We start from the raw sequence: 14,385 nt of genomic DNA, 5'->3' as shown, positions 1-14,385 counted from the left end.
ATGATTGATTACGATAAACTAATGAACTTACCAACCTTTCGGTTAACACTTTAAAGCATGTTTATTCTCAGGTATGAAAGAAATCCTCCGCTGTGCATTTGCTCATTTTAGAGATATTACTTGGAGTCTGTAACGACCCGGAAATTTCCGACCAAATTTAAACCTTAAACCCTATATGTTTCCGACACGATAAGCAAAAACCCTAATGTTGAGTCTAGAAAGTCTGAAATCTATATTTGGATAATCAGTTACCCTTTGACCAAGCCTGACGATTTACGAACATTTATGTGTATATGTGTTATATATTTATTTATAGTAAACGATAACAAAGTATTAGATATACAATATTAGGTTTCGATATAAGAATACTATATTCATCGGCGAGAGTAAAAGATATTAAGATTTTATAAATATTTGAAACTGTTTTTGTCAAACTATTAACGAGTCATTTTAATAAAATAAAAGTTTTAATGTTTTCTTAAAAGTCGGAATTCTTCTAGAACCTTTTGACAAATTTCAAATGAGAACGGTCCGTGTTTTTACTAAAAATAAATAGTTAAATAAAATGTATTTACTAAATATATATTTGTGTATTTTACAAAACGACTAAATATATTTCAAAGGTTTTCGATTTAAAAACATACTTTGGAAAATAACTAGATTTTGATTTATACAAGTAAATGACCACAACACTCAAAAGATTAAGTTACACTTTGAGTGCGTTAGTTTTTAATTAATTTAAGTCTAGTTATTGATAAAGGTACATGTCACGTAACGTAAAAGGCTAGTTTTCTAAACGTACGAAAGTGCGCCCGAAAAACCGAAAGTGGTACATAAGTCGTGAGACCACGACCGTGTCATTTTAGTAAAAATTATATTTTTACCATAAATGTAAATATAATATAATATTTAATTAATTGAATAAATTAAATATATTATAAAAATCTAAACATGTAATGTTAAGTTGTTTTCTTTTTTACGTGTCCATGTTGTTTGCCGCAAATTGCGGTTCATATATTTTTTTTTATTTTTTATTTTATTATCACTTTGAAATTTTGAAATTAGTGGGTCCAGAATGAGTCTATAAAAGCCCAACGTTTTGTGCACTCGGTTTATCCTTAAACAATTTAAATATATTACTCCGTAGGCAATCAGAGAACAGATAACATTACTCCATATTATTTATTTCTATTATTAATCATATTCATAATTATATTATGATTTCTATTATCAAAATCAATATGATTATTATTATCCTAATAGTGGGATTAAAAGTAATATTATTAGTATTATTACACAAAAAATTACTATGACGGGGCTCTGTCCAAGTGTTCCAAAACTAATTTCAAGAGATGGATAGAATTAAGGAAATTATGGGTTGTAGCTAAGGAGATTATGGATATGGATCGGGGGTTTTGCTCGTGAGCTAAACTAAAATGTATCGCCTTCGGAGTGTTTATATATCTATCCTACAATATTGAATCGCAATATTGATACGTGAGCACTCTAAACTTAATTTTTATTTACTTTTAGTGTGTCCCTGACTAGTGCTCGAGAATTTAGGATCAAGCATGTTTATTTACTTATTTTTGTCAAAATATACATTAGGATAGAATCTGAATTAGCTACTCCTGCGGTTAAGATAAGATATATGAATTATATGTTTTTGGAAAGGTGGCGAAATACTATAAACTTTTCATTTAGATGTCAAATGGATTCGACGGACGGATTTAAAGTTATAGCCAATTGAACTTCTGTACAAATTTTTAAAAATGAATATTTTTATTTTTACGTCGTCGTTAAAATCGTTATTATTATTTGATTATTATTATTATTTATTATTATCAAAATATTATTATGATTATTATTATCTAAAAACATTTAATATTTTAATCCAAAAACTATTAAATTAACATTTGATCATTATTATTGTCAACTTATAATTCTTATTATTATTAACATAAAAGTTATAATTTTTAACAAAATTATTATTTTTTTTAATGAAAATATTAATATTATTATTATTATGATTATGATTATCATTATTAAAACAAATAATATTTTTATTAAAAATTATCAAATTATTATATTTGATCAATAAAACTGTTAAATTATTATTATTAATATATTTATTAGAAGTATTATTTTAATGAAATTATTATATAGTAATTTATCATTTTGGTATTTTTTAAATAAAGTTTATTTAACAATAAATAAGTTATATTATTTACTAAATGAATTTTGACGATATTTAACTATATTTAATCATGCATAAAATTTTTGAAAATCATTTTAAGTTAAACCGATTTTTATTAACTTTTACATTTTAGTCTCGAGCATTAGGATTGAGGTACACTGTAAATTGACTTTATTTGTTAAATAGATGTTAACCAATATATAAATATATATAATTAATTAGGTTCGTGAATCGAAGGCCAACCTTATAAGTTACAAATGGTGTTATATGTATTTTTACTACAAAATACATTAGGTGAGTATATAGTCCCTTTTAAACTCTAAATATTTTTGGGCTGAGAATACATGCGCTGTTTTTATAAATGATTTACGTTATGGACACAAGTGATCAAAAATAAATTCTACGTTGAGTTGTACCATGGCATATCTCTTTATACTTGGTAACTGCTAATTACGTGAGGAGCGTAAACGCGAATCCTGTTGATAGATCTATCGGGCTGACATCCCCAACCGGGCTGGATGACCAGCATTTAACGGTTGCACAGTACTTCGTTTCGTTACTACACTTTGGTACGGTGTAGGGTTTATTTAAGAGTATGCTGCTGTGGCTTTTAGTTAAGTATGGTTACCAAGTGCTCAACGTCTTTTCATACACGAGGAGTGTATTATGTATAAACTTTAAATCTTGTGGTCCATGGATTGTTATAACGCTGCTAGCATCAAACCTATATATCTCACCAACTTTATGTTGACATTTTAAAGCATGTTATTCTCAGGTACGAATTAAGTCTTCCGCTGTGCATTAGCTCATATTAAGGATACTAGTTGGGACCATTTAAGCCATGATACAAGAACGTTGCATTCGAGTCATTGAAGATCATTAAAGACTATTATTAAGTAAACGACAGATTAGGTCATTTGGATATTGTGAAATATTAGACAAACATATCAATTTTTGATGTAATGATAGATTGCCTTTTAAATGCAACGTTTGTAAAATGTATCATATAGAGGTCAAGTACCTCGCGATGTTATCAACTGTTGTAACTCGTTTGTAATCAATATGGACATCGTCCGGTTGATTAGTTTCGGATTCTTACAGTTGGTATCAGAGCGTTGGTCTTAGCGAACCAGGTCTGCATTAGTGTGTCTAACTGGTAAGTTGTTAGGATACATTAGTGAGTCTGGACTTCGACCGTACCTGCATGTCAAAAAGTTTTGCTTATCATTTCTAGTCGGAAACTATCTGCTTATCATCCTTAGGAAAATTTCCTGCTTATCATTCTTAAGTCTAGACACGTCTTACTGCATTTAGTGCATCGATAGTGTATAGACGAAATTCATATCTTAGCATATCTGATAAATTCATATCTTAGCGTATCTTAGACTTGCTTGACATATGCTGTAAATTCCCTTGAAGTCTACGAAATCTTTAGTATCATATATATAGATATTCTATATAGTTAGAATATTATCCGACATCCAAAAATCATTTCATATCGAAGATTCTTTCCGTTCATCAAATTGTCCTTTTGGCAATGAACCCGAAACGCTTACCGACAAACCTGTTCGAGAAACCATTTTCTCTTTTCTTTTCTGAGTATCTCGTCACAATTATATACTATCCTATATTTCTAATCTTACTCACCCGCTCGTTTCAATCGTCAATCATCCCGACATAATATAAGAAGTTAACGAACTACGTGCTAGAGTAATGGTTTTGGAGAACTTGGTGCGAAGGTTACAAACACCAGCGGCAGCACCGGCAGCATAACCAGTACCTCCAGTAACATCAACATCGCAATCTTCAGTACCAGCACCATCAACAGCATCACTATCATCAACGTCAATGGTATCCTTATCACCCTCAAACCACAACCACGTCATAAATCTCAACGTCACAAATTACACCTTGAGTATAATCACCGTACTACGTATCGCCCTATTCATTTTATTTCCGTTCTACATATCGTTCTACATCGAATATCTTCGATTTATATACCATTCTACCCCATTACCTTCGTTCAATATGGTGACTAAGTAATCTCTAATGTTTTAGAGATTATGTAATCTAGTATTAACGATAAATCAAATGAGTTTAATATCTTATTGACTCATTAAATCCATGATTACATCCGATGAAAATATATATGCAAGTATATTTTCATAAAGATTGTAATTAAAAATTCTTTTGTACAAACTGTTAATGATGAAAATATTTTAACGGGTGGGTAGTACCCGAGGAATATTTAGAATTCACATTAATAAGTTACACTGTACATTCTTCGAATCTGATTCAACGATTATCTATTATCCTACTTACAACCACCGATATTCGCATCCGCTCACCTCAGAATAACCATTTTCATTCAAATTTCATATTTGGATTTTGACCTATCAGAATCCAACAAGTGGCATAACGAAGAAAACATTGGACAAAAATAAAAAGTGTTAGAAACAAACGAATTAATTAATTGAAATTGTGATAGGATTACACGCTAACTATTCCGGCTAACTGTTCCCAGCTAACTAATTAACATTTAATTTATCGCAATTTACATTCTCGCAATTTTAATTTCTGCACTGTACATACTGTCGGGACACATGTGCAACAATACGTCGGATTAATTCTGAGACAACACGTTGTATAATGGGTCATGATATATATTTATTTATTTTACTCACTTTATATAACGGGACACGTATACAAGGTTTCGACTTATCATATTGACCCATCTATATATATATTTCGGAACAACCATAGACACTCTATATGTGAAGGTGGGAGTTGGCTATACAGGGTCGGAGTTGATTCCAAAATATATATATACTTTGAGTTGTGATCGACACTGAGACCGGTACACGGGTAACGATACGTATTAATTAATTCGAATATTATATATTTAATTTATATATGAAATTATTGGACCATTGGACAATCGGACTATTGGACTGCTAACTTTGGACAATTAAATGAATTAAAATGTTGATTATAACATATGAAACTAAACAATTCTTCAAGTTTGCCACTTGATTTCATTCTAAACCTCATTGTATCTCGACAATCATAATCTTCGTTCAAATCTTTTCATGATTCTTGAAAACACCTCGATCGAGAAGTTGAACCAGCCGCACCTCGTCTACGGAAGAAAGATTTATGCACCTGAAAAACTTTCGAATCCAAATTTATAGTTTAACACATATCGTGTTGAATCCTTTGCCATTTATTAGCAAAAACAACCCTACAATTTCTTTTCAGGAAGCTAATTATGTCACAGCTCCACTTCGACTTCTCAGTGAGACTACTCCTATTATAATCTCAATATTTATACCTTGTCCTTTCGCCGTCGTTACCGGAGAACCTTTTATATTTCACAACATCATCAGCAGACGTACCAGCAACTCGTTATCTCTTTGGCGAAATCCGCAATCAGTATTTTGAAAATCTTGTAGAAATTCTCCCAGTTATACCGAAAAAGTCTATCCCTAAGAATTATATATTTTGAATGTTTAGTTTCTGAAAAACATCCTGGACTATGAAGTAGTTCTTGAAATGCTGATGAAGCAGCAAAAACCGTAAACGACCTTAATAGTCAAAAGTTTACGATGAAGTACAGCATGTTGGAAAAACCCAGAAAAAAAAGAGAAGTGTTGAAACTGAAAAACGGATTGAGCAAAGTATGAAGGAGACCGTAGACAAATCATGAAAACTAAACCCGACTTCAAAGAATCCAAATGATTCAGTGCCTGCTGAAATCGTTAGTAAGAACCCTACTCCTTATTCTAAACCTTTTTCAGATGATATTCTTCATCAACATCTTATCTTAGATATTATAAGATATCTTCATATCTTCCGTTATACATATTCTCCATATTGTTGGAGACATTTTCACAACTATCTTTATCTGAAATCATTTATCACTCCATAACATCTGCGTTACAATATAAAAGAAACTGTGTTAGTTTCTAAATTCTGAAACCCCCGAGTTTAAAATAGGAATGTTCAGAAGCAGTGTTGCGAACTGATGCATGAATTAGTATAATATAATGAAACTTGATCAACTTCATTATATTACAGTAAGTCATGTTAAGTTTCTAATGGAATGTGATGATTCACAGTACTATCATCATGTGACATGTTACACGGCTTTTACATTCTATATAAATTCTAAAAATATCAAGAAAATATTTCTTGATAATTCGATCTTTTCCAGAATATTCTGGTAATTTGACAAACCAAAATCGTGTCATTACCATTCCTTTCTGAGAGCATTAGCTATGTTCATTCCAAATTTCATACCTACGAATTCCGGACCATTACAAAAGATGCTTAGTTGAAAAGGAGGAAAAGAAAAAGAATGAAGCTCCGAAATAGAAATTAGAGTATAAATCGCAGCAAATGGAAGAGAGTATTAACTGTGGATGATAATGATTATAGAAAACAAAAGCAAGGACATCGAAGTATAAGGGAAGATATAAAACCCAATAATCACTCAGAAACTACAAACCGTGTATATCAATACGTATTGCGACGTAAAGACACGGGAGAATAAGAAACATTATAATTCCAAGGAAATCATAAAAGTGAATAGATTCTTCTGGCGGCAAATGAAAAAGAAGAATGAAAGATATGAAGGTTAGAAGTATAATAATAATCAGGATTGGATGGAGCATATTAAGAATGAGTAGAGGAAGAAAGAATAAAAGGTGTGGAGAATAAGGAAAACGAAGGGGGTGGATTTATAGCAATATATCTGACAGAGGAATCAGAACAGATTATTGCATTAATCAAAGAAGATTTTGATTTCCTAAATCACCGCAGAACTAGATTCTATTACGAAGACTTTCTTTCCGTAAATTCCAGAAATCAATCATAACTACATCATCGGTTAAAACAATTTCATATTTACCCATTTCACTCTTTTGTGATAGCTTCACTCGTACGCTTCACATGATCGAATCGTTTTATCCATATCTTCCAATAATGATAAAACTCTATTATTACCTCATATTCGTCATGAAAACATTCCTATTGTTATTTATGACAACCTCTACCAAATTTCGGGGACGAAATTTTTTTAACGGGTGGGTACTGTAACGACCCGGAAATTTCCGACCAAATTTAAACCTTAAACCCTATATGTTTCCGACACGATAAGCAAAAACCCTAATGTTAAGTCTAGAAAGTCTGAAATCTATATTTGGATAATCAGTTACCCTTTGACCAAGCCTGACGATTCACGAACATTTATGTGTATATGTGTTATATATTTATTTGTAGTAAACGATAACAAAGTATTAGATATACAATATTAGGTTTCGATATAAGAATACTATATTCATCGGCGAGAGTAAAAGATATTAAGATTTTATAAATATTTGAAACTGTTTTTGTCAAACTATTAACGAGTCATTTTAATAAAATAAAAGTTTTAATGTTTTCTTAAAAGTCGGAATTCTTCTAGAACCTTTTGACAAATTTCAAATGATAACGGTCCGTGTTTTTACTAAAAATAAATAGTTAAATAAAATGTATTTACTAAATATATATTTGTGTATTTTACAAAACGACTAAATATATTTCAAACGTTTTCGATTTAAAAACATACTTTGGAAAATAACTAGATTTTGATTTATACAAGTAAATGACCACAACACTCAAAAGATTAAGTTACACTTTGAGTGGGTTAGTTTTTAATTAATTTAAGTCTAGTTATTGATAAAGGTACACGTCACGTAACGTAAAAGGCTAGTTTTCTAAACGTACGAAAGTGCGCCCGAAAAACCGAAAGTGGTACATAAGTCGTGAGACCACGACCGTGTCATTTTAGTAAAAATTATATTTTTACCATAAATGTAAATATAATATAATATTTAATTAATTGAATAAATTAAATATATTATAAAAATCTAAACATGTAATGTTAAGTTGTTTTCTTTTTTACGTGTCCATGTTGTTTGCCGCAAATTGCGGTTCATATATATATTTTTTTTTTATTATCACTTTGAAATTTTGAAATTAGTGGGTCCAGAATGAGTCTATAAAAGCCCAACGTTTTGTGCACTCGGTTTATCCTTAAACAATTTAAATATATTACTCCGTAGGCAATCAGAGAACAGATAACATTACTCCATATTATTTATTTCTATTATTAATCATATTCATAATTATATTATGATTTCTATTATCAAAATCAATATGATTATTATTATCCTAATAGTGGGATTAAAAGTAATATTATTAGTATTATTACACAAAAAATTACTATGACGGGGCTCTGTCCAAGTGTTCCAAAACTAATTTCAAGAGATGGATAGAATTAAGGAAATTATGGGTTGTAGCTAAGGAGATTATGGATATGGATCGGGGGTTTTGCTCGTGAGCTAAACTAAAATTTATCGCCTTCGGAGTGTTTATATATCTATCCTACAATATTGAATCGCAATATTGATACGTGAGCACTCTAAACTTAATTTTTATTTACTTTTAGTGTGTCCCTGACTAGTGCTCGAGAATTTAGGATCAAGCATGTTTATTTACTTATTTTTGTCAAAATATACATTAGGATAGAATCTGAATTAGCTACTCCTGCGGTTAAGATAAGATATATGAATTATATGTTTTTGGAAAGGTGGCGAAAAACTATAAACTTTTCATTTAGATGTCAAATGGATTCGACGGACGGATTTAAAGTTATAGCCAATTGAACTTCTGTACAAATTTTTAAAAATGAATATTTTTATTTTTACGTCGTCGTTAAAATCGTTATTATTATTTGATTTATACAAGTATTTATTATTATCAAAATATTATTATGATTATTATTATCTAAAAACATTTAATATTTTAATCCAAAAACTATTAAATTACCATTTGATCATTATTATTGTCAACTTATAATTCTTATTATTATTAACATAAAAGTTATAATTTTTAACAAAAGTATTATTTTTTTTAATGAAAATATTAATATTATTATTATTATGATTATTATTATTAAAACAAATAATATTTTTATTAAAAATTATCAAATTATTATATTTGATCAATAAAACTGTTAAATTATTATTATTAATATATTTATTAGAAGTATTATTTTAATGAAATTATTATTTAGTAATTTATCATTTTGGTATTTTTTAAATAAAGTTTATTTAACAATAAATAAGTTATATTAGTTACTAAATGAATTTTGACGATATTTAACTATATTTAATCATGCATAAAATTTTTGAAAATCATTTTAAGTTAAACCGATTTTTATTAACTTTTACATTTTAGTCTCGAGCATTAGGATTGAGGTACACTGTAAATTGACTTTATTTGTTAAATAGATGTTAACCAATATATAAATATATATAATTAATTAGGTTCGTAAATCGAAGGCCAACCTTATAAGTTACAAATGGTGTTATATGTATTTTTACTACAAAATACATTAGGTGAGTATATAGTCCCTTTTAAACTCTAAATATTTTTGGGCTGAGAATACATGCGCTGTTTTTATAAATGATTTACGTTATGGACACAAGTGATCAAAAATAAATTCTACGTTGAGTTGTACCATGGCATATCTCTTTATACTTGGTAACTGCTAATTACGTGAGGAGCGTAAACGCGAATCCTGTTGATAGATCTATCGGGCTGACATCCCCAACCGGGCTGGACGACCAGCATTTAACGGTTGCACAGTACTTCGTTTCGTTACTACACTTTGGTACGGTGTAGGGTTTATTTAAGAGTATGCTACTGTGGCTTTTAGTTAAGTATGGTTACCAAGTGCTCAACGTCTTTTCATACACGAGGAGTGTATTATGTATAAACTTTAAATCTTGTGGTCCATGGATTGTTATAACGCTGCTAGCATCAAACCTATATATCTCACCAACTTTATGTTGACATTTTAAAGCATGTTATTCTCAGGTACGAATTAAGTCTTCCGCTGTGCATTAGCTCATATTAAGGATACTAGTTGGGACCATTTAAGCCATGATACAAGAACGTTGCATTCGAGTCATTGAAGATCATTAAAGACTATTATTAAGTAAACGATAGATTAGGTCATTTGGATATTGTGAAATATTAGACGAACATATCAATTTTTGATGTAATGATAGATTGCCTTTTAAATGCAACGTTTGTAAAATGTATCATATAGAGGTCAAGTACATCGCGATGTTATCAACTGTTGTAACTCGTTTGTAATCAATATGGACATCGTCCGGATGATTAGTTTCGGATTCTTACAGAGTCATTCATGACATATTTCAAAAGACGTTGCATTCAAGTCGTTGAGTTTAATAAAGATTATTATGACAGATTAGGTCAATTATTATTGGATATATTATGAAATGGTATGCATGCCGTTAACTTTCAATGTAATGAAAGTTTGTCTTTTAAAAACGAATGCAATGTTTGAAAAATGTATCGTATAGAGGTCAAGTACCTCGCAATGAAATCAACTATTGTGAATCGTTTATAATCGGTATGAACGGGTCCTTTCATAAACATGAATCGGTAACACTCCCCCATTCATAGCTAGATACTTCTAGTATTGTGCTGGTACACTAAGCCTTACCTCATAAGTAAATAGGTATCAACAATGGCGCCATCCACTAATGCTAAGAACACGCGGAATGGAAAAGGAACAAAAACAACTGAAGCCCCATCCATAAGCGTACTCGAAACATTCAACAATCCATTAACTGAAGGCGTGGTAACTTATCCATTAATGCCTGAAGAAGATGTACCTGTTCAGCCACCGGAAGGCACGATTAAAGAAACAATAGCTGAAACTATAGAAAGGCTTAAACACTTGGCCACTAATCCAGGGAAAAGGGCAGTAATCGAAGACACAGCAACCAAAAGTGCAGAAAGGCTTCACAATTTCGTTACTAATCCAGAGAAGCGACCATTGATGCAGCTGCGACGATGTGCACCATTTACATCTTTTCGACGGACGACGGATGCTAAAAATAAGCAAATCATGAAGAAGCAATCTATATCAAAGTACAAGTTATCCAGAATACTTGACAAGTTGGGCAGTCTTATTGATGATTCTGAAGATGATAATGAATTGAGCTATATTGGCATTGATTCTAAAGAAGAGAATGATGAGAAGGAGGAGTTCATGTCTGAGAAGAAAGTAGTGTTACTTTTAAACGGAATACTTAAGCAGACAGCTCCGACAAAGTATAAGCAACGCTTAGCGCAGCCCGCCGTCCGTGCTGTGGCTGTAGATAATTTTTTCGCTCTAATTACTGGAGAGCAAGCTACAAAGCCACCAGCTATGGTTGAATCCATGCTTTATTGATCGAATTGCTAACTATCCGTTACCCAAAAATCTTGGCATACCTGCAATTGGAGTATATGATGGTACTACAGATCCTGAAGATTTTCTTACCATGTTTGAAGGTGCAATGAGGTTGCAGAATTGGGATGATGAAGTAGCCTGTCATATGTTTCCCATGGTGTTGTAGAAAATGGCAAGAGAATGGTTTGCTAGTTTACCGTCAAGAAGTATAACAACTTATTTGGACCTTCGTGCAAAGTTTGTTATGATGTATCAAAATATTCATAGCTACACTTTGACACATCTTGATGCACATGAAATAACAATGCATCATAATGAATCCTTGAGTAATTTCATGAAGAGATACACGCTTGAAGCACAAAAAATACCTGATTGTCTGGAGTCGCAACTAGTATCTGGTTTTATTTTCTGTTTGGATCAGCGAAGGTGTAGTGCACTTGTTTATACGTTAAGGCATGACTTGCCGAAAACTCTGCACCAGGCATTGGAAGTTGGACAAAAGCATGTCTGAGCTGGCGAGTGAGTGTGATGACCCGGGAATTTTCGACCAAATTTAAACTTAATCTTTATATGTTCTCGACACGATAAGCAAAGTCTATAATGTTGAGTCTCGAAAACTTTGAACTGTGTTCATGTATGCATTTACCCTTTGACCATTTTCGATGATTTACGAACAATTAGTTGTAAATAATTTCATATATATTTATGTATATATATAAATAATAATTTGAAATATTATTTGATATAATATATGATTTAATTTTGAGAAATAAATATATAAAATAATATGAGATATAATGAAAACTATTATTTCAATTATATATATATATATATATATACATATATATATATATGTATATAAATACTACTTGTAAATATATAAAAATAATATTAAATCTATTTGTTTAAAAAAAATATAAAACATATATTATATAGAGAGAGAAAATGAAATATGAATGATTTCGAGCTTAATTAGTAAATGTCAGTAACACTCGATTGACGTTTTGTTAGTTTTAATATAGATATAATACATGTTCATGAGGAATTAAAATAAAAGTTAGACTGTAATTGATTACGAAGATTTTAGATTTGTTAAATATATTTTTACCTTTTTAAGTTTAAATATTAGTACTCCGTACATATAAATTGGAACAGAAAATAAATAATTATCGAATCTTTTTGATCAGGTTTCAAACCGTTAATGAGGGAAATAATTAAATATATTTAATCTAAAATTTTTGGATTTTTAGGGACACTTTTATACATTAAATGTTTAGCAATGGACACGATATAGCCTTCCGTGAAGAAGTGTCGGCAGAAGAAAATTCACATGTACACATTACTGTTTCAATCATTCACTTGTTATTTAATATAATATAATTATTATTAATAATAAATGTTATATATAATACATAACATATATCTTTATAGATGTGAGTGAGTAACAAAGAGAGGGAGAGAAGGAAACCACCGGCTACCAGACTCGACCACCACCAGTCACCACCGGAGCATCACTTCGGCATACACCACACGCCACCACCTTCTACAATTAAACCACCTTCAAACCATCATCATCACCTTAATATTTGAAAGTGTTTCAATTTTTTTGTTGTTGTTTGTTCTTGTCGTGATCAACCAAAACCACCATTGTCACCATCACTTTGAGAAACCACCACCATCATGATCCACCCTAATCATAACAACAACCAGCATTACCACCGTAAGTCCACCATCACCTCACTATATTTTTTTTTCTTTTCCCTTTCCTTCTTGATCGTTCCCGTTTTTATTTTTGTTTCCTTTTCCTACTGCCGCTCAAATTCTATTTCTGTTAATTCCCGATCGAACAAACACAGGCCGGTACAAAACAACCGTAAACCACCACCCGCCATTTTTCTTTCTCTCTCTTCGCTAAACGGACTGCTGCTGCAGTGCTCTTCCCGTTTCTGTTTTTATTAAAACAACGAAGTAAATGATGATGTTTAGGTACGATGGTGATGGAGGAGGGAGAAGATGAACAATGGAGATTGGTTGATGATGATGACGATGGGTTATGATACAATGATGATGATGATAACGGATGGTATGATGATAAAGATGATGGTTGATGTTGATAAATAACGATGATTATAATATGATTAGGAAACGGTGATGATAGATGATGATAATACTTTGATGAAAGCGATATCACGATGAATATGAGGCGTGAATGTTTGATGATGATGATTGATGATAATACCGAATGATGATGATGATAAACAGCCCTATGTAATAAAGAATTAAATGTTTTATGTATCTCAGAAAGTTTAGGATAGAGGTGTGGTTTGGCGTGGTGTTTGTTTAACGAGAAGTCCCTGGTTCGAACCTTGGCATAGACAAATGTATTTTATTTTTGCTGGGCTGTTGGCAAAGATGGGGAATTGGGTCACTGGTCGACGAGTTAATCAAATGAAGAAGGTGAAACAGAAAAGGGGTTATATAAATTCAGGTTCTAACAATTTCGGAAAAACAAAGATAGAGGAGTGGTGTTGAGTGTTTCGGGTGGGCGTGAGGTCTCGGGTTCGAGTCCGGTCTCCGACAGTTTAATTATTTTAAAGGCTACAAGGGTATAATTTAACATTATTATTATTATTATTATTATTATTATTATTATTATTATTATTATTATTATTATTATTATTATTATTATTATTATTATTATTATTATTATTATTATTATTATTATTATTATTATTATTATTATCATTATTATTATTGTTATTATTAATATTATAAATTATTGTTGTTGTTAATTGTTATTATTATTAATTTCATTAATATGTTTATTCAAATAATTAAAAGTATTATTATTAGGTTTATTACTAGTATAACCATT

This window comes from Rutidosis leptorrhynchoides, chromosome 1 (genome assembly GCF_046630445.1).
Source record: "Rutidosis leptorrhynchoides isolate AG116_Rl617_1_P2 chromosome 1, CSIRO_AGI_Rlap_v1, whole genome shotgun sequence".
In the NCBI taxonomy this organism is placed as follows: domain Eukaryota; kingdom Viridiplantae; phylum Streptophyta; class Magnoliopsida; order Asterales; family Asteraceae; genus Rutidosis; species Rutidosis leptorrhynchoides.
This window is presented reverse-complemented; position numbering follows the sequence as displayed.